Source organism: Balaenoptera borealis (assembly GCF_965194805.1).
Source record: "Balaenoptera borealis genome assembly, chromosome: 1".
Classification (NCBI taxonomy): domain Eukaryota; kingdom Metazoa; phylum Chordata; class Mammalia; order Artiodactyla; family Balaenopteridae; genus Balaenoptera; species Balaenoptera borealis.
The window spans coordinates 137,774,073-137,795,056 of NC_138860.1; the positions used below are offsets into that span (position 1 = coordinate 137,774,073).

Sequence of the window (20,984 nt, forward strand, 5' to 3'; positions counted from 1 at the left end):
GCAATTTGATAAATGTGCCAACATTTATTACATTTTTGCGTGAACAAAAATACCAAATTTGTTTGCTTTAGGCTGAATTATAACTTCTCCAAAAGGTAACACTAGCTTTCTCATGTTAATTGGAAGCTCTAATTGGCAGCTTTATATGCTGCTGATTACTTTTAAAAGATATAATCATGGAAATAATTTGATAGATAAAATATTTCAAAACAAGGGAGTCAGAGGGGGGGAAATAAAAATGGCTGTGAAACTAACCAGGCCTAATCCTTTCATTTTCTAGATAAGAAAACTGCAACCCTTCTGGGAATCTGCTACCATCTTCCGCAAAAGTAAACCCCAAGCTGTTAAAGTGCAGTGGAAGAGCCTTCATTTGAAAAATGGAGCAAGACCTCGAGTGCTTGGCGGCCACAACTCCTCAATTTCCACCATAATCTCCTCTGCTATTACCACACTGGTTTGGGCTGGGGGCACTCTTCCCACCTATAGCTATTGCCGGATTGGATATTTCCCTTAATTTTCATAAAACAGATAAGACAATTAAACAAGACTTTCTACAGATTTGGAAGATAGATAGATAGATAGATAGATAGATAGATAGATAGATAGATAGATAGATAGGTAGTAGATAGATTAAAAATAATCTGGATAATCTTTACAAAGTAGGACATGCTTTCCTTAACCGGCAAACTTTGTTCCATTTTAGCTACTGTCTGTTTAGCATATACCACCAATGAGCCCACACTGAAACACTGCCTTCCACAAGTCACCCAAGTGAATAAGACACAGAAAAAAGCAAAGCTTCCTTCCTCATACCCGTTTCCAGACCAGCTTTCACAGGCCAGTTTCACGACTGAACACACATCCCAAAAGACTGACATGAAAGAGGCCCAGCATTCTTCCCACAGAAATATGACTTTCTCCTGTGACCTCAATTGGTCAACTTTAGCACCTTAAGTCTAGAATTGCGGAAGAGGAGAAGGATATGGCCTGAAGGTGTTTCTTCACAAAGAGCAATTGAAAATCTTTCCCAGTTACAAAGATAAATTACTAGCAAACCTGAGACAGGAACCTTACTCCCCGGCTCAAAGTCAAGGGTTCTTATCACCATACAATGCAATTCATCTTTACTGCGGATCAGCACATAAAAAGCATGGCAGTTAAGTCGGAAATAAGGAAAAGCTGCCTTTCTCAAATCTTCTTTCAAGGAAAAAATCTTGTGGCCAAGGAGATGACAAAAACCTTTACTGAAGATATTATGAAAACCTTTTTTGAAGATTTTTATGAGTCAGGCAGAGCCTCATTGTTTTCAAGAGAGAGCCACTGAAAGTTGCATTCTAGGTTGTAACCAACATTCACATTTTAATCACAGTTTTCCCATTTCTTCAACCATTTAAGAGACCCAAAGACCTTTTATATCTGGACGAAACATTACTATATTGAATCATTCAATAAATCCCTCTCTTTGAAACTCTTTCTATATATTCTCTTCCCCTCACAATGAGGTTTACCTTTGATATTTCAATGCCAGAATGTAAGAGTGTGTTGCTATATTGCTCTTCATTGAAAAAAACAGACGCTAAGGACGGCACTCAAAATTCCTGGTTATGATACTCACTTTTGGAAATGCTCACCCATTATCTTATTTACACAGTACAGATACTATTAATAGAATTTATATAACACCTTCTTTCAGAGGAAAAAAAATGCACTTCACATCCATTATTTCATTTATCTTTGTACTCGCCCTCGGAAGTGTAGTGAGGACAGTTGCCTCACCCTATTTTAATGGAAAAAAACTTAACCTGAAAAGATCTATTATCCTTGATGTGGATAAACAGCTTCTAAGTAGAGTGCCTACATCAATTGGAGAATAAACCCTCAGTTACAGAATATTTCTATCAATACCCTGAATGAGAATAGCAAAGTAGAAATACTGGAATTCAGCCAATTTTATTCTTTTTAAGATAAATATCTGTTCTTGGATATTATTCATATATGTCATTAAAATTTTTAGAGCAACAAAATAGCCCAAAATAACTAAATGCAAATTTACACAAAAAATAAAGCACAGTATTTCATGAATGAATAGTATATAATACTGTCACTGTCTGATTTGTCAGAATTTCACACTTACAGATGCCATTGCAGAAGGAAATTATGACCTTTTCCACCCACAATTAGCTTCATACTAATTTCTATTAATATATACTTTGAGTTTTATATGTCAGTCAGCTATCTTGACACAAAGTGACAACTTATACAAAACTTTAAAGGACTGTAACTTCTAGGACTTTAAGACAAGTAATAATAACTATTTTAAAACTGTCATATTTTAAGAACTCTCCAGATTATACATTATTGATACAACACAACAAATATTTTTAAAGCTGAAAAATATTCTTCATATGCAATGACAATGATGGTTGCCTACCCAATATCCATTCTCCCCTTCTTTCTTAATAATAATGGAATCCTGGCATTTGGGGAGGTACTGATTTCCCCAGATGAAAAAAAAATTTTTTTTTTAACCTTCTATTTCTCAGACCTCCCTGCCATTCAGGATGGGCACTGACATAGTTCTGGTCAATAAGATATTAGTAGAAGTCTACCAGATGCATCTTCCTGGGAGCTATCATTTTCCTTATTAAAAGGACTATCAGCTGATGTGTGCCTTGCCTTTTGTCCAGCCACTTCTTCCTGCCTGTAGTACAGAAGGCATGCTTGGAGGCTCACTAACTGTCTTTCCACCAAGAGAGGGAAAGCCATACACTAACGGTGGTAGGGCCAAAAGCAAGAAGGAGCCTGAATTCTTGATTACCTCAAGGATGTTGCAGTTGCTCCAGCCTTGTACTCTCTCCCTCCAGATATCTCATGGCACGTAAAACAATAATAAACTCCTTACTTGTGATTGCCAAGGGGAAAAGATGAAGGGGAGGGTTGAATTGGGAGGTTGGGACTGGCATATGCACACTAGTATATGTAAAACAGATAATCAACAAGGACCTACTGTATAGCACAGGGAACTATACTCAATACTCTGTAATAACCTGTACGGGAAAAGAATAGGAAAAAGAATAGATATATGAATATGTATAACTAAATCACTTTGCTGTACACCTGATACTAACACAACATTGTGAATCAACTATATGCCAATATAAAATTTAAAAATTAAAAATTTTGAAAATAGGGCTTCCCTGGTGGCGCAGTGGTTGAGAATCCGCCTGCCAATGCAGGGGACACAGGTTCGAGCCCTGGTCTGGGAAGATCCCACATGCCACAGAGCAACTGGGCCCGTGAGCCACAATTACTGAGCCTGCGCGTCTGGAGCCTGTGCTCCGCAACAAGAGAGGCCGCGACGGTGAGAGGCCCGCGCACCGCGATGAAGAGTGGTCCCCACTTGCCGCAACTAGAGAAAGCCCTCGCACAGAAACGAAGACCCAACACAGCCATAAATAAATAAATAAATAAATAAAAGAACGTGAATTTCTTTAAAAAAAAAAAAAAAAAAAAAAAATTTTGAAAATAAATAAACCCCTTCCTTGTTAGTATTACATGTCAAATTTTACTCTCAAATGAATACAATCCTGATAAAATAACAAATATATCCCAATTGAATTCTTCTTTCCTCTCATCAAATGGCTTAATGCAAAAATTAATCCCCTACACTTAAGAAAGGCAAATCCAAATGAAAAGTGGACAGACACTCTGTCACACAATAAATTATTTTCCATCTTTTATATACACTTACTGTGAATGGCCATCCTTCTTTAACCTTTAAAGTCCAGCTTTAAAGTATTTCTCATTCATGTGAAAGTGTGAAGTCAGACGGAAACAAACCTAGACTAAACAGCAAAGAGGGTAACCAGCTCTGCTATACATTTTTGCCTATAAACCAAATGAGGAAAACATTTTTTTCAAGACTCATTGGTATTCTCCAGCTGTATCTCCATCTTACTGAAGATTATAGATAAGTAGGAGGTGTGACTCACAGAAATAGTTTTCCTCACATAAATTTCACCCATTGAATAAAATCTGAAATATTCTCTGAGCAATACAAAATAGAGACTTTTGGATTCTTATGCTATTCTTCATGCTATGAACAATAAAATAAAAATTTTACAAATTATCCAAAATTTTCACACCCAAGATTCCTCAGAATGATATTATTTATACCAACTAGCCTAAATTTCACAGTCCAAGATCAGTAATTACAAAGGTCTGTAAACACTAATTTTATCCTTCAAAAATGTAAAATGCAAAGTCATAACAATCACTTTACGTATTCAGTTGGGAATGTATTTGGCTGGGAGTAACAGAGAACCTAATAAATAGTGGAAGAAATAGGAGTTTTATTTTTTTTCTCGTGGAATAATAGACTGGAGGTAGGCAGTGCAGAGCTGATATATCCACTTTAAGATGTCATCAAAAATCTAAGTTTTATCATCCTAAGTTTGTGGTTTTATTCCTCATGCTTGCAAGATAGCTGCTCACCTCAAAGCAAAAACGTGATAAGGGTCAAGGGCAAGAGCCTTCTCCTTGAGAAACTTTGCCTTTTCAAAAAGGTACGTGGTCCCCAGAAATCTCCATCTAATCTTTGTAATGTGGGCCATTCCTAGCTTCGAGGGAGACTAGGAAGTTGAATAATTTCCCTTCCAGCTTGTACAGCAGAGGAAGATGAAAGAGAAAGAGGGTGAATGGATGCTAAAGGAGCGATCTACAATATCGCTACACCTCCAGACCAATTAAATCTAGAGCCATCCTCATTAGCATGCTCACTATTGTAATTATCACCATCAGCATTAAAGTGTTTGTTCCCCAAGTTGTGTTGTGTTGTATCCATATAGTTGGGTAGTCCTCATCCAACCATGACCTCTCTAATTATTGTAAATTTTGGACCAAATCAAGGTATTATATTATAATAACTTCAAACTAAAAACTTGATTCCCTGGAGTGCTTTCTTATGAATAATACAGTGGTCCCTCAGTTTGCGGGGAGGGAAGAGGGTGGGGAAATTGGCTTCAGGACCCCCACAGATACCAAAATATGTGAATGATCATGTCCTTTATATATAATGGCATGGCACAGTGGCACCTCAATATCCAGATTCCACATCCACGCAGTAGGTCAGCCCTCATTCAACGGCGGGTGTGGAAACCTGCGGATATTGACTATGCTTAATTACAGAGGCTTATCCAAAAATTCCACTAATTTTGTGTCAAATAATACCTCATAATCTAAAGTTTCACCAAATCATAATGCTAGAAAGAATCTTAGAAATTATCATAATTCAAAGTCTTAATTATACCCTGAGCCTTACACAGGGTATGTCATTTACCCACTTAGTTGCATAGCAGAACAAAAACTCAGGGCTTCTTATTCCCAGTCCTCACTTATGCAGTCATTAAAGAGCAACCCTAAAAACAAAACTCCTTTCACTCTTTTAAAAGATGTAAAATCACTAGGAAGAAAAACCTGTCATTCCATTATTTGTTTCCCTACAACCGCCTCATTTTTCTGCATTGAGTTTTTCACCATAGTATACATCATGGCACTTCAAGTCATTCCAGGGTCTTAGTTACAGAGAAGTACAGAGTAACTTCCTTTAAGGATATATAGGTAGCTTCCTAAAAGTAATTTCAACTACTCTAATAAATACTTCGTGATCTCTGAATGTAGAGACATGTATCATTCTGTGCTCTTAAATTATTATGATCCATAGTATAGAAAAACCATGGATGTCATTTTCTTCTTACTCTCAAAAAGTCCCCAGTCAGTACATCAAATGCCACTCTATGCTTTCTTCTTTCAACCTATAACATTTGATATGGGTGAAATTAGGTTAAAATGACCACCAGAGCAGCCTTACTAGAGGAAGGGAGAATAGCCTCCAAGGGCAATGTTTCTCTCTACAGTGAGAGAATGAAAGGAGACAGGAGCAGAGGAAGAATCTTTCTAAGGAATCTAGAGATCTGTGTATGTGTGTGTATGGAGGAGGAGGGAGCAAGTATTGTAGGCTGAGCTGCCTGTTTTTATTTCCCACAGTCTGTTTTAACATCTGCTGGTCCTGCTATATCCTTCTCACCTACTGGCTCTCTAGAACCTGCAGGAAAACAAATTCCTCAGCACACCAATGCATGGTGCCACAACCCACAAGCCTTTAAAGGTGAGTCTGTCTATAAAATGAGACATTTAAGTCACTTTCCCAGCAAAGACCATCCACAGATATCATCACATGGTACAAACAATACAACAACAGAATCTAGGACTCTTCCTTAGGAGTTCATAAATCTCCAAGATTATATGCAAACTTTTGAGTTTATGTTAATTTTGTGGGATAATTGGTCCATATGTTCATCAGATTTTCAAACGTACCATCATGCCATCCCAACTTATTAAAGTATTATTTTCTCTTTAGAAAAGGGTACTGAAAACCCATGCCTCAATATAAGATTTTAAGTCTTCTCAAAAGAAAGTGACTCTGATTTCTTAAAGAAAACATAAAATTAAGAAATGCTAAGAACTCATAATAAACAAGCCCTGCCATTATTGAATTAAAGGCAATTAAGCTCCCTATGGCCTTTCAAGGTATCAATGTTCTTAACTATAAAACAATAGGATTGAAATAGGCGATCTCTACGTTCGCTTTCAGTTTAGAAAGGCTGTTATTCTATGAGTCAGCACTGTGGTGTAAACCAGGATAGCCAAAAACAGAATCCTGTTATCTGTTCCTTAATCTACACGAAATATCAGTACGTTGCTTGTGCAAATAATGTCATTTATTTTCTCTACTATTTAAAGTCCATCTGATATAGGATTTTTTTAGCAATTCCCAGAGATGGCAACAGATAACAGATATTAATATTTTTCAAATGCTTTAAGGCAACTTAGAGAAAAATATTCAATACAGAAAATACAGCATACATAGATTTTTTTGTCTTATATTCCACTGGCAAGATGTGACTTAACATTAAATTATTCAATTATAGTAGTATTAATTAAAGTAAATAAGATATGTACTGATTTTTTAAACTGAGGTTATACTGTGTCTCTGAAACAAATGCAAATTACAGGAGAACACAAGTCAAACTAGTGTTTTCTACTATATTAACAGGTAACGTGGCTGAGGAGTTAGAGTTTTTTTAAAAAGCATATACTTCCAGTGCCGACAAGATGGCATATACTTTCCTCCTCCCCACTTCATATAACTCTAAACCTTGAAAATAAGGAAAGAGGCAACCAAAGGAGGACTCAGAACAGTGAAAAGGAGGTGGACTGGTTAGTGGCCTTGAACTAGAGGAACAACAGAGCAGAAGGTACCTTATGACCCCCTACCCAATAGCAGGTTATGCAGGTCCAGGGTCTCCCAACCCCCCCAATCTAGCAGTAGGTGATACAGGTGAGCTTACATTCCTTCCTTGTGTCTAACTGCGATCCAGCCAACAACACCAGATGGCCTCTCAGCACCGGCATGGGGATTCCTGCCATAACAAGCTCCGGGCCCGGGAGTGCTCCTTATCCCTGCAGGCCGAAAAAGCCCTTCCCTCACCTACAGGCATCAGTGGCACTGGCCTTGGCAGGCCCCTTCTGCCCCCTTCAGGGGCATCAGCAGGGTTCAGTGGGAGCTCCAGAAGCACCAGTCAAGCCAGGCAGACTGAAGCAGCACCATAAAGCTTCTGGAAAGTAAATTGTCATTGGAACCACAGCCCACAAAAGTAATCCTGGACATGTGTACTAAACCTACACAGGGTGACTGTCTACTAAACTATAAGATTTCAATAGGACCCAGACCCTTTTAACATTGTAGCCAAAATACCCAAGACATGATCACAACTGGAATGAGAAAAGACAATCAACTAAAACCAACACTGAAGTGAATCAGATGTTAGAATTTGGAATTATTTAGTAAGAATTTTAGAGCATCCATTATAAAAGTGCTTCAACAAGCAAATTCAAATTCTCTGAAAAAAAAAAAAAGAATAGAAAATTTCAACGAAGATGCATAAGTTCTAATAAGTTCTAATTGCCAAATGGCAATTATAGAACTAAAAAATACAATAACCAAAATAAAACGCTCACTGGATGGGTTCAATAGTGGAGATGACAGAGGATAGAATCAGTGAACTTCAGAATAGATCAATAGAGTTTATCCAATCTGAACAACAGAGAGAAACTAGACAAAAAAAAAAAAAAAGGAGGAGGAGGAGAAGGAAAAGGAGAAGAAGAACAAGAAGAACAGAGCCTCAGGGTCCTGTGGGACAGTAACAAAAGATCCAGTATTCATATCATCACTTCCCAGAATGACATGAGAAAGACAGTAGAGCTGAAGAGTATTTGAAGAAATAATGAAATAATGCTAGGAAAAATTTGGTGCAAGACACAAACCTATAGATTTAAGAAGCTGATCAAATCTCAAACAGAATAAACCCAAAGAAATCTATACCAAGACACAACATCACTAAGTTTCTAAAAGACTAAAGACAATGAAAGTATCTTAAACTACCCCGAGAGAAATGGCACATTGCCTTTAGCAGAGCATCAATTCAAATGACAACAATTTTCTCATCAGAAACCATGGGGGCCTAAAGGAAGTGGCACATTTTTCAAGTGCTAAGAGAAAAGAACTGTCAACCACAAAGTCTTTCCCAATATGAGTTGTTTAAATAATATTCAATGAGTGAAACAAAAAACATAACACTGTCTTACACTCAGAACAACAGCATTTAAATAGAACCAAGAGAAGAGACCTAAGTACATATAGTAATAGCCAGAGCAACCACTGAGAAAACTGTACAAAGAGATACACTCAAAAACACTATAAATAAGTCAAAATGGAATCCTATAAAATGTGCAAATAACTCACAGGAAGACAAGAAAAGAGAAATAAAGGAACAAGAAACAGAGGAAACAAAGAGAAAACATAATAAAATGGCAGACTTAAACGCTAACATAATGCAGAGAAATTGAATCGCTCATACATTGCTGGTCGGAATGTAAAGATACAGCCCCCCTGGAAAATAGTTTGGCAGTTTCTTATGAAACTAAACATGCAATTATCATAGGACCCAACAATCACACCCATGGGCATTTATCCCAGAGAAGTGAAAACTTATATCCACACAAACACCTGTACACACGTGTGCATACCAGCTTTAATCATAATAGCCAAAAACTGGAAACAACCCAAATGTCCTTCAATGCCTAAACAAGCTGGGGTACACCCATACATCGGGACAGTACTCAGCAATAAAAATGAACAAACCATTGACACATACGACATCTTGGATGACTCTCTGGGGAATTATGGTGAGTGGAGGACAAAAACAACCTCAAAGATTATACAACCTATGATTCCATTTATATAACACTTTGGAAATGACAAATTTATAGTGATAAAGAGAAGATTAGTGGTTGTCAGAGGTTAGGAATGGGGCAGGGAGTGCGAGGGAGGTGGGTGTAGTTATAAAAAGGGCAGCACCAGGGCTCCTTGTGGTGATGGAACTATTCTGTATCTTGACTGTGGTGGTGAATACAGGAACCTACATATGTGATAAAATTGCATAGAACTAAACACTTACACAAATAAGTGTAAAACTGGTAAATCCGAATAAGAGCTGCAGATTATATCGTCTCAGTCTCCTGGTTGTGATATTGTGTTATACTTTTCCAAGATGTTACTCTTGGGGAACACTGAATGAAGGGTACACAGATCTCTCTGTACTATTTCTCACAATTGCATGTAAATCTACAATTGTCTCAAAATAAAAAATTTAATTAGAAAGAATACTGGGTGAAAGTTGTGGGGAAGCTGGTCTTTCACATAGTCTCAAAGTATCACTTTACAGAGTCTATATTAACCTCAAAGGGAAAAAAAAGGATCAATTTGGTAAGGACCATCTTTCAAGTGCTCTGACTTACTCACCAGTAATGGGACAAACAGACTCTCCCGTTGTGATGCAATAGGAAGTACATATCACCAATGTAGGAGTATTCTTGCTGAAAATATTTAACCTGAACCTAACCAAGTGAGTAAGCCATTAGACAAATCCATACTTAGAGACACTCTGTAAGTCAACTGCCCTGGACTCAACATAAATATTAATGTCACAAAAAGAAAAAATAGACAAGGGGACTAGCATAAATTAAGCTTTTAAAAATAATGTGCAGATAGTATAAAAAAAAGAAAATAACTGAAAAGAGTTGATTCTCAGAGTGTATACAGTCACAGAAAGACATCTTATGCCACCAGCATGGCAGACTGAGTTCATGTGAACCAAATTCCCTTCCGCTACAAACACATATATACTTAGATTTTTAAAAGACCGGAAAAATTGAAATAGGCTAAAGTGTTAAGCTTGAAGAAAAAAAAAAAGAAAGGTAATCTGTAGCTGTCAGAACAGAAAGGAAACAGATATGGTAATAGCAGGCACAGAAATCGGTAATACAGCAACCCAAAATTATACACAACTTAGACGCAGGCACAAATGCCAAGAGGCTGGAGATTTCACATGTGTTTAGGGACAGGAAACTTAGTTTGGGACCCATGAAAAGAAGGAGCTGAGAGCTCTGCCTAAGAACCCTGAAAGAATTGACCATTTAGTTTAAGAAGGACTAGGAGTTTGGCCTGGAAGCAGCAAGAAAGCTTGTCTTTTCCTGGGGCTCTGGAGAGAAGGAAAAAAAAAGGATTCTTTGAATTAAATCCCTAAACAACCTCCCCCCACACAGTTTGAATTTACATCACCTGCATGGTATAGGAATCGCAAGCCAAGAAATTAATGAAAAAGCCGATTCTACGGATGATTACTAGACTTAACGTGGTGATCATTTCACAATACATAACAAATAGCAAAGCGTTACGCTGTACACCTGAAACTAATAAAATGTCAATTATATTATATGTCAATTATACCTTAATAATTTTTTAAATCTGATGGATCCTAGACCAGCAAAATCCCTAGGTTAATCTACAGAAGCAAACACAATATCACTCTACAGGGAAACTTCCAAAAACTAGGAAGAATATGGCTACCACAGGGAAAAACCAAAAGCAGAAACTCAGCTGAAGATGAGTTCATAATCCCAATAATAAACCACATGAGGAAAGGATCCTCCTTTAAGCGGATATATAGTTCTGGAAGAACCAGTAGACCCAACCACTGGGATGAGTAACTCCCAGAAGAATTCAAGTAAGAAAACAATCTGATACTTATTATAAAATAAGTATAGGTATAATTATTAAAGAGACAAAATATGGATAGAATCCAAAATAAAAGGATAGAAAAACTCAGGGAAAAAAGAGGAAGATATGAAAAGGCATCAAATAGCACTCCTAAAAATAAAAAAATAAATCATAGCTCAATGGAAATTTAAGCAATAGATATCAATAAAGAATTAGTTAGCTGGAAAATAGTCCTGAATAATTACCCAAATGCCTTTTTAAAACATTTCTTAATAGAAAATAATACAGAGGTAACAGACACGAGACATAAAACAGGAAGGTCCAACATATATCTAAGAATTCCAGTGGAAAAAATAGAGACAATGAAGGCAACATAATGTATGATGAGATATGCTATGAATTTTTAATAATTCAAGAAACAGAAAAGTCATCTGATTAAAGAAGCATAAGAAATCCCATGAAGAAAACATAAAAATAAACCCACACCTGGGCATACCTCAGTAAAACTGCAGAACACCAAAGACAGAGTAATCTCTTTTTTGTAAATCGAAGTATAGTTGATTTACAATGTTGTGTTAGTCTCAGGCGCACAGCAAAGTTATTCAGTTATATATATATATATATATATATATATATATATATATATATATATATATACACATACATACATATAGTTTTTCAGATTCTTTCCCATTATAGGTTATTACAAGATATTAAATATAGTTCCCTGTGTTATACAGTAGGTCCTTGTTTACCTGTTTTCTATATAGTAGTGTGTATCTGTTAATCCCAAACTTCTGATTTATAGAGTAATCTTAAAAGCAATGAAGAAACTACTCATCATCAACAAGAGAGACAATATCTTCAAAATGATGAGAAAAATAATTGTCAACTTAGAATCCTGCTCTCAGATAGTCTATTATTCAAGTGTTAGGATGACATAGTTTCAAACAATCAACAACAACAATAAAAAGATTAAGAGTTTTATCTGTATATGCTTACCAAATAGCTACATCTAATAAAGAGGAATTTGAATCTAGAAGGAAAGAGAGAGATGCAAGAAGCAATAGCAAACATAGAAAACATGGGTAAATTTAAATAAGCATTGACTACGAAAACAATCAAAAAAAAGGAAAAACTAAATATATAAAAAATGACATAATGGCTGTAAAAAATGTAGCAGAACTATATCACTATACAATATTATGAAACATGAAGTATGATCAGAATTATAACATTGTAGAGCCTTTTAGTATTCGAGAGTAGATATTTTGATTAATATCATCTGTTAAGACAAAACGTGAATGTTGAAAACATAAAAATACCTCCTACTCAAAGTATAGAAATATATACAATATTTAAATCAATAGACCGAAAAGAGACTAAAGAAAGTATAAGTCCACTAAAAGGAAAGAATGGTATAACAAGGAGGGACAGAAGAGGATCAGGGACATAGAAATGTCCTCCAGTGAGAAGTGACACTATATTTTAAAAGATTAAAACAGGCAAAACAAACGTGCATGAAGGAGGTGTTGCTACAGGATGGCTTCCCCAGGGCAGCCGACTCCAAGATGAAGTTGAGCATGCAATTTTATTAAGCACTGCCTTGCTATCAACATCTGAGAATGGGGAAGGAAGCAGAAATGGGCAAAGGGAGACTCGGTGCTGCAACACAAGCCCCATGGGGGTTTCCAGAGCCAGAATGGTCCTTCAGAGTTACCTGGAGCTGGACTGAGATGGCCGAGCCTTTATACTCTAACATGGATCAGCCATTGAATGTGAGCTGCCCTGGAAAGTGGCGTGACCTTGGACAAAGGGGCTTTCTACAGTTCAGGCAATCATCAGAGGGACTGGCCCTCGAAGACCGTCTGCTGATAGATAGCACTCCCACAAGCTGGGGCAACAAGCTCTCCTTGAAGCGGGGTTTGGCACATCACAGCGTCTGCCATATTACCACAAGGTGACTGCAAAAAAAACAGCGCTCAAAGGAACCCATTTGTCCCGTGATCAACATCCCCAACACTTGCTCTGAAGCTTGCTGCTCAAATTTTCTTGGAAAGAGCAATGACGTTTTATGCCATAATAATAAAAGATAAATCCAAATTACTAACCCCCAAATCCTTCTAACTCAAGATTGCATCATGTACCTCTTGCTCCCTAATCAAAGTAAGCCAAATAAGAGATTAAGAGCAACCTGGGACTCTTTATGCCTTCACAATTTTAAAGCTTCAGTTTGTAAACAACATGAAAATACCATTTCTGTGTCTAATATTTTTATCATACACAAATCCTTACTCGGGCACAGTACTATTATTAAATACCTGTCTCTAGACAGGCAAAAGACTTCAAGATCAGAAAACCATATATGATTGACATCTCAGTCCTCATATCAAAACCAGTTCTATTCAAGAGAAACAAGCATGCTTAAGTGGGTACCCTCTAGAGAAATTCAATATAATTTATCTTTGTAAAATACGTCAAGTCAGAAATAAACTAAAAGGCAGATCGGCTGAGAAAAAAAATACAAGTAGACATATTGCAAAATTGATTACCTCACAACTGTTATAATACAGAGAGATGATAGATATACAGATAGATGGCCTCAATGTATCAATCATGCCATCTCAACCATTCCAGCCTACTCAACAACTTTACTTATTTTTTGTAATTGGGATTCTGTTGTTGAAAAAGAACACAAACAGCCAGCAAATATGTTACTAGCCAAGTCCTACAAGTACAGATTTGAAGAGTTGAATAGACCATTGTTATGCTGAAGACACATGTTGACATTAAGGGGATTTCTCTCTTGGCATATCGTAATGTAAATGAGGTACCCTCAGAGGGAAGTGCAGCTGAATTTCCTTTCACCTGAAGTGAAATCATTTACCTTATCCACCTTCATGTCGAATTCATGCACAGATAACTTCCAGACCCCTCCCTACACCTTAGGCTTAGGTAAAAACACTAGGTAAAAGTCCCCAGATTATTTTTGCTTTTATGAAAATTATTGGCATAACAACCAGCTTTTAGTAAAAGGAAGATGGGGAACGTGGATGGTCCACTAAAAAAAACCCAGCATCTGTACTTCTTTTAAAATTTAATGTGTCTTTTATTCTCACACTGTAGCCCAGGGCTTTCAAGTAGCCGGAAACCTCTGAATTTAAAAGATGTTTGTGATTCAAAGAATAGCTATATCTCATACAGATCGAAGAGATGAAATGCACAGATTTATCATTTCTGTTTAGTAATATCATATACATGTGATGTCAACATAATGTAAATGTAATGTAATTTTAGGCAGGAGCCTCAAAATATTTCTTCAAATTTATCCCAGGCGTGTGTATACACATATATTTGTCTTTAAAATGAACCACACTATTTAAGAGCTATTCCTCTGTGCTCTCTTCTTCATACTTGCTTTAAAGCTATTGACTACAGTAGGTTCAGAATAATTTGAAATACAGCACTTGGAAGGGGGGTGGTCTGTGAAAAAAGAGAAGGAAGGAAGCAAAACAGGAAGATGGAAGAGGAGGGAAGGCAGGAAGGAAGCGGGATAAAACCCTACACACACACACACACACACACACACACTCGTAGCTTAGAAAGGGCCAGGCTCTAAACACACCCCAGCACCCCTCCCCAAACATGAGACAAAGCTTCCCAAAAGTTCCTACCGGAGCCTTCGTTAAGCCGTGGCCTGGGCTTAACCACTTGGTGGTGCACCCAAACCCCGGGCAGGCAGGACCATCCTGGGGCCGCAGCCCTGCAAACTCTCGGGTACTTCAGGCTCCCTCCCGTGCCCACTGTCAATCACCTGGCGCAGCGCGCCAACCCTTCGCCCACTCCCGGGCGAATCCTTCTGCCCTTCTCCATCCTCTCTTGGCTCTCTCCTTCCCAGGGACTTTCCAAGGAGTTCAGGGCCGAAGGCAGAAGCAGAGGAGGAGCGAGCGAAGAGTAAGGGCCGGCTGGCGGATTTACCAGAAGGGGTAGGAACGTCGCGGTCAAGGCGACCATCCTGGCGCGGCCCCATATTCCCCCCGCGCTCCCTACGAGCCCCGCAGCACCCACACTCTCCATTTCGGCTTCGCTGTGTGACCGAGTAAGAGACGGGGGGAAATAAACCCGCAGCCTATGGGACAGCCCTTACCTCCGGCTACCCTCGCGGAAGCCGCCCTCGTCCTGTTCGACGCGCCGCCGGTGCACTGCCGCGGCCGCCGCGCTCTGGACGCCCGGGCTCCGGCGGCGGCTCCGCCCCGCGCAGCTCGTCCGTGCGAGGCGAGCCAGCCCTCCGCGCTTCCCTGCCCGGGGCACGAGAGGCGGCGGGGAGACGCCGGCGAGACGCTGGCGCGCCGCTCGCGTGCAGCCCGGCCGGCTATTCGCAGCCCGCAGCCACCGCGGAAGCGGGGCCGGCAGCCCCGGAAAGGCGCGCACAAACCGGGGGCGGCTGCGGAGCGCGCACGGACCTGCCGGCGTGGAGGACCCCGCAGGGGCGGCACGGACGGCCGCGACGCGCCCCCGAGCTCCTGTCTCCTCAGCTGGCCCCCCAAACTCCCCCTCTGTTCTCCCACTGCCCCGCTCCCCCGGCGAGACAGCTCACCGGCGGCACTTGGTCTGCCGCGCTGCGCTCTTCAGCCCGGCGCGGGGAATAACAATTGGATCATATTGCACGGACTAGATGCTGTATAGTAGGTTGTAACTGCTGCGGCGGCCACCTGTCAATTCTAAGGAGCAAGGCACACGGTCCCCAGCCTTCTGGCCTCTCCCCGATTCCCCACCCCGCTTATTTTCCTCCCCCACCTACCTCGCCGACCGCCCGCAGTACTCCACCAGCACTAGACCAAGGGAGTTTTGCAAAATAACCCTCACTCTCAGCCGGGAGCTCGCGGCATCTCCCTTCCCTCCCCGGCTGAAGGATTACGCACAGCCCTGCGTGCCTAGCCAAAGCCGGATGCCGAAAAGCCTGGTTTGAACCCCACACTCGCCGGCCCCCCCACCCCCATTCATAATCCCAGCGGCCGTCTGCCACTACGCACCCTCCCCCCGCCGGCCGCGCTCGCTGCGATTGGCAGTCCCTGGAACGTGTCAGTCACTCGCTCTTCAACTGCCGTGAATACGGTGCTAGAGGCTCCGCTGCCAAGGGGGGACACAAAGAGGGATGGGGAGGGAGAGCACTCAGAGCTCGGGTGCGGGGAGGCGAGGGAGTGAGTGGGGCAATTACGTGGAAGGAGCCCGAGGGAGGGTGAGAGCCCGCTGCTCTCGGGTTGCACACAGGAGGTCCAAGAGTGGATCAGCGCAGTGCTACTGAGCCAACCGGTCAGATCACCACCGCGGAGGTGCCCCACCAAGATACCCTGGGAGTGGGTCCCAAAACTTGGGAATTTGTGTGACCCAGCAACAGGCACCCGGGAGCCTGACTGCCCCACCTTGAAAGAACGCAGCTGCGTGGAGGCCTGCCAGCTATGGGGGTCTTGGGGGGCGGGGGGCGATGTGAGAAACACAGGCTTCCTTTTCCCCAGTTGTCCAACCCTTACAGTCATAGAAAGAGAGAAGAAAGATGGCAAGGAAAAGAGAAAGATAGGAAGGCAGTTAACTCTGCCTAGTGAGCTGCTCCAACAAGCTAGAGACCAAAAAGACCTTAATGGATAAAATTGGCTTATTTCTCAGTTTATGCCAATAAATATTAGGGCACACCCATTTGCAGTGAGCACAATATACTGTGCCAGATGCTGGGGTACAGAGATGATTAGGACACAGTTCCTAAACCCAAGGAGCTCACAGCCTAGTGGGAGAAGCAACTATGAAAGCCCAGAACGGACGATACAAGTATTACACAACAGAAACACATACCAATTACATTAGTGGGAGGAATTTTCTCTAGCTGGAGGGGGAATCGGCCATGGAATTAGATCCCTTTTGAACTGTGCATTAAGGGGCAAATAACAGTGTCCCAAAGAAATGGCAATAACCTTCTATTATTCAGCAATTAATCCAAACCAGCTTTACATACCCACTCATTCAAAGTCACACCTGAGAGCTTATTAATGTAGATAGGTAATGAACTCCTGCCCTGCACTGTTTCCCATTTACAGTTTCGGAGGTAACATTACCAAACACTAGCCCTTGGAGTGTAGAACTCCTGGTCCTCCCCAGCTGAGATGCTGCCTTCTTGGGCCTGTTGCTTTACATCCTATACCATCTACCTTATCTATTAGCTTGAAATTGAGCCCAAAGCCAAAATTAATAATATGGAAGCAATGAGCATCTGGAGAGAAGCCAATAAATCCTGCAACGCAGTCATGCTTCTGACACAGTCTCTGTAAAATGATGACAATATAATCTCTTTTTCCTGAAATCCAGTGATGATTAATTAGTCAGACTCATTAAATATAAAGAGACCGTTGCCCGAATAGAGCGTGGGATGGGAACCTAAACTGTGATTCAGTCTCAGAAAAAAAGAACCAGTCTGAGTGGCACGCTCCCCCTCTCTGAATATTAGAACTTTGAAAAGTATTAACGATTACTAAAGCACTCAAGGTTATTATATCGTCTTCTGAAAAATATGTCCAAAGTGGTCTTGTTGCAAAAAAGAATTAAATGGACTCCAGTATGAAGATGATGTCATCGATTAAACTATAAGGCAGAAGAGGCACACATGGAGGGGATAAGAGGCGCAGAGGATTTCCAGGGAACCCAGTAGCAGGTCTCAGGGTCAACAAAACTATAATCCTTAAAGATGAGGTAGTTGCTATGAGATGTAGGAGCCCTATTCCTTGTTTGCAAGAACTGGGGAGCACAGAGCTGTTAGCAAAAGGTCTCCTGAACCAAATTTACTTCAGGGACTCAAAGGGAGTACGTTTACAGAGAAGCCATCATTACTGGAAGCAGTCTGTTTTTTGAGGCAGCAATAAAAGTGAATCTGTAATGTACTGCTGCATGACAAACCACCCAAAACAATGGTTTAAGAAGCTACCAGTTATTGGCCTACAATTCAATGAGGTGACAAATTGGGGTGGGCTCAACTGGAATGGCTGGTCTCCATGTGGTGTCAGCAGGTCTCACTCATGTATTTGGGCCTCAGGAGGAAAGGCTTGGACACCTGGAGACTCTTTCCAGAAAGCTAGCTCAGGCTTTTTCACATGGAGGTGAAAGAGTTCCCAGTAGCAAGAGAGAGGGCAGGTCCCAATGTTCACACCCTTTCAGAATTCTGCATGTGTCATGTTTACTAATGTCTCATTGTCTAAAGCAAGTCATACAGCTAAGAATAGAGTCAATGTGCGAGGGCATGGATATGGAATGGTGTCATTGTTGGAGGTCTTTAATACAACAATCTAACACAGAAAGTAAGAGCTTTTTGACTGAGAGAACAGGAAAGCTAACTTGAAGCATCCATGTCAGGAACTTTCTATAAGGACTGACCAGAAAAATATAATTCATTCAGTAGTGAGGGGTGATAAAGAAGAAACTGGCACAAAAAGGATACAAAGATACTATAAAAGGATATAAAGACACCATTTAAAAAGAAGCGTCAAAATTCACCAAGAGATGAGGAAAAAAGAGTTGCCACAGAGCCAGTGAAAGTTGTGACTATGTATTTTGCAATGAAAAAGAATCCAATAGGTAAAACATGAATAGGATTTATTGTTGCCAGGTAATATTCTAACCACTTTGCAGATATGAACTCAATAGATTCTCAAAACGACTCTGTGAATTTAGGCATCATTGTTATTCCTATTATGTATATGAAAAGAACTAAGATACTTAAAAGTTAAATAACTTGTTCAAGATCACACAGCTAGTCAGAGGAGAAGCCAGTATTAAAACCCACTCATTCTTTCTCCAGTGTCTGTAACTCTTATTTATTAAGCTATATTTCCTCCCTAAATGAAATATATTTACTATTATGTTAACGAATCAATATGATCTATTATGAAAGATAACAGCACAAATGAAGAAACAAAGAAAAGAGATGAGGCTGAAATGAGCTGATATAAATCAGGTATGAAGAAGAAAAAGAACTAAACCATCACAAAAATGAAGACAACACAAATTGGAAGAAACACAGAGAGGAATAAGCACTGTGGATAAGTAAGTAACAGGGAACACAGGTATAAGAAGAATGGCTAACGTTAAATGAAAATAATGAGAAATATATTTTTAAAGTATTACATGAAAATGACAGCAATAGAAGAAATGTAATGAAGAGCCAGCATACCTAAAATCAGAGTCTCTGAAGGAGAAAACCTTAGCAGTGGGACAGAGCAAATACTTTCAAACAGAATTATGAGAGAATTTTCCTGAAATTAAAAAAAAAGTCCTGAATCTAAATGTTGAAAGTAAACAACATGCACTAAAGAAAGTTGGTTTATGATAGTTAACTCAAGACATATTATTCCTTACAATTTAATTTCTCTCACTAGGGAGAAATTAAGTTAAAATTTTCTCTTAGGGGGAGCAAAAATGAAGAATAAATTATGGGGACACATTATATTCAATTAGATTATAGTAGATTAGAGTAATCCTTAGGATTATATGAGCATTCTCTTTCTGTGCTTTAACACTTTATCATTTCTAATTTTTAGTACTTATATCTTTTTTTTTAATTTAAGTATAGTTGATTTACAATATTGTATTGATTTCAGATGTACAACATAGTAATTCAGTACATTTATAGATTATACTCTATTTAAAGTTACTACAAAGTAATGACTATATTTCCCTGTACTATACAATAGATCCTTGTTGCTTATCTATTTTATACTTAGTAGTTTGTATCTCTTTTCCTGATTAATTTAACAATATTTTAGATGTTTTATTTTTATAATGATAAAAACCCAGCTTTTAGAATTATGTATTAATTCTAATCACTTTCACTTCTTCTTCTAAATGACTTAGTTCTTTGTTTCTGTTTTCCTTCTTTTTACTTAGTAGTGTTTCTCTACGTTTTTGAGTTGATGCTTATTTAATTAATTAAGCTAATGCTGTGTCACAGAATCCTGCTAGGTAGTGTTTTCTTTTATCATTATTTTCTAAAAATCCTTCAAGTTTTGTTCATGAGTATGTAAGAGAATTTTTTAATAATTTCCAGGTGGAAAGATTTTTGATTTTCTGATTTTCTATTGATTTCTAGTTTTATTGCATTTTCAGCATAGAATTGTGTCCGTAATTCCTTATTTTTAGATTTTATTGAAGTTTTTTTATGGCTTAATATATGGCCATTTTTCATCAATTCAGGCTGCAAAACCATCACAATTTGTAGAAAATATGAGAGTATATCTGGAAAACCAAAGTAACTAAATTGAAAACTATTACAAATAATAAGCAGTATATCAATATAAAATACATTTTTACATATACAAATAAACAGTTAGACAATATAATGAATATAATATCTAATTTATATTAACAACAAAAAAGCTGAAATATCCAAGAATACACTAAACAGGAAATGTATAAGATCTATACACAGAAAACTTTGGTAGACTACTGAAGGACACAGAAGAAGTATGAACACATAAAAAGGCATTCCACGTTTTTTTTTAAATTTTTTTTAAACATCTTCATTGGAGTATAATTGCTTTACAATGGTGTGTTAGTTTCTGCTGTATAACAAAGTGAATCAGTTATATGTATACATATATCACCGTATCCCCTCCCTCTTGTGTCTCCCTCACACTCTCCCTATCCCACCCCTCTAGGTGGTCATAAAGCACCAAGCTGATCTCCCTGTGCTATGCAGCTGATTCCCACTAGCTATCTATTTTACATTTGGTACTGTATATATGTCAATGCCACTCGCTCACTTCGT

At 39.2% G+C, this 20,984-nt stretch overlaps 2 protein-coding genes across 3 annotated transcripts in view; both read right to left on the minus strand.

The window, feature by feature from the left end:
• The window catches only part of PDE4B (phosphodiesterase 4B), a 592,331-nt gene extending 576,332 nt beyond the window's left edge, over positions 1-15,999 (minus strand). Inside the window, exon 1 of one of the 2 annotated variants that reach the window (XM_082357190.1) lies at positions 15,981-15,999. The gene's annotated coding sequence lies outside the window, so the exon portion shown is untranslated. Of the gene's footprint in view, positions 1-15,326; positions 15,683-15,980 lie in introns of those variants that run through there. The other variant, XM_082357189.1, reaches the window with a different exon arrangement.
• LEPROT (leptin receptor overlapping transcript) overlaps positions 1-20,984 on the minus strand; it is a 315,620-nt gene that overhangs the window by 18,016 nt on the left and 276,620 nt on the right. The gene's annotated exons all lie outside the window — the stretch shown is intronic.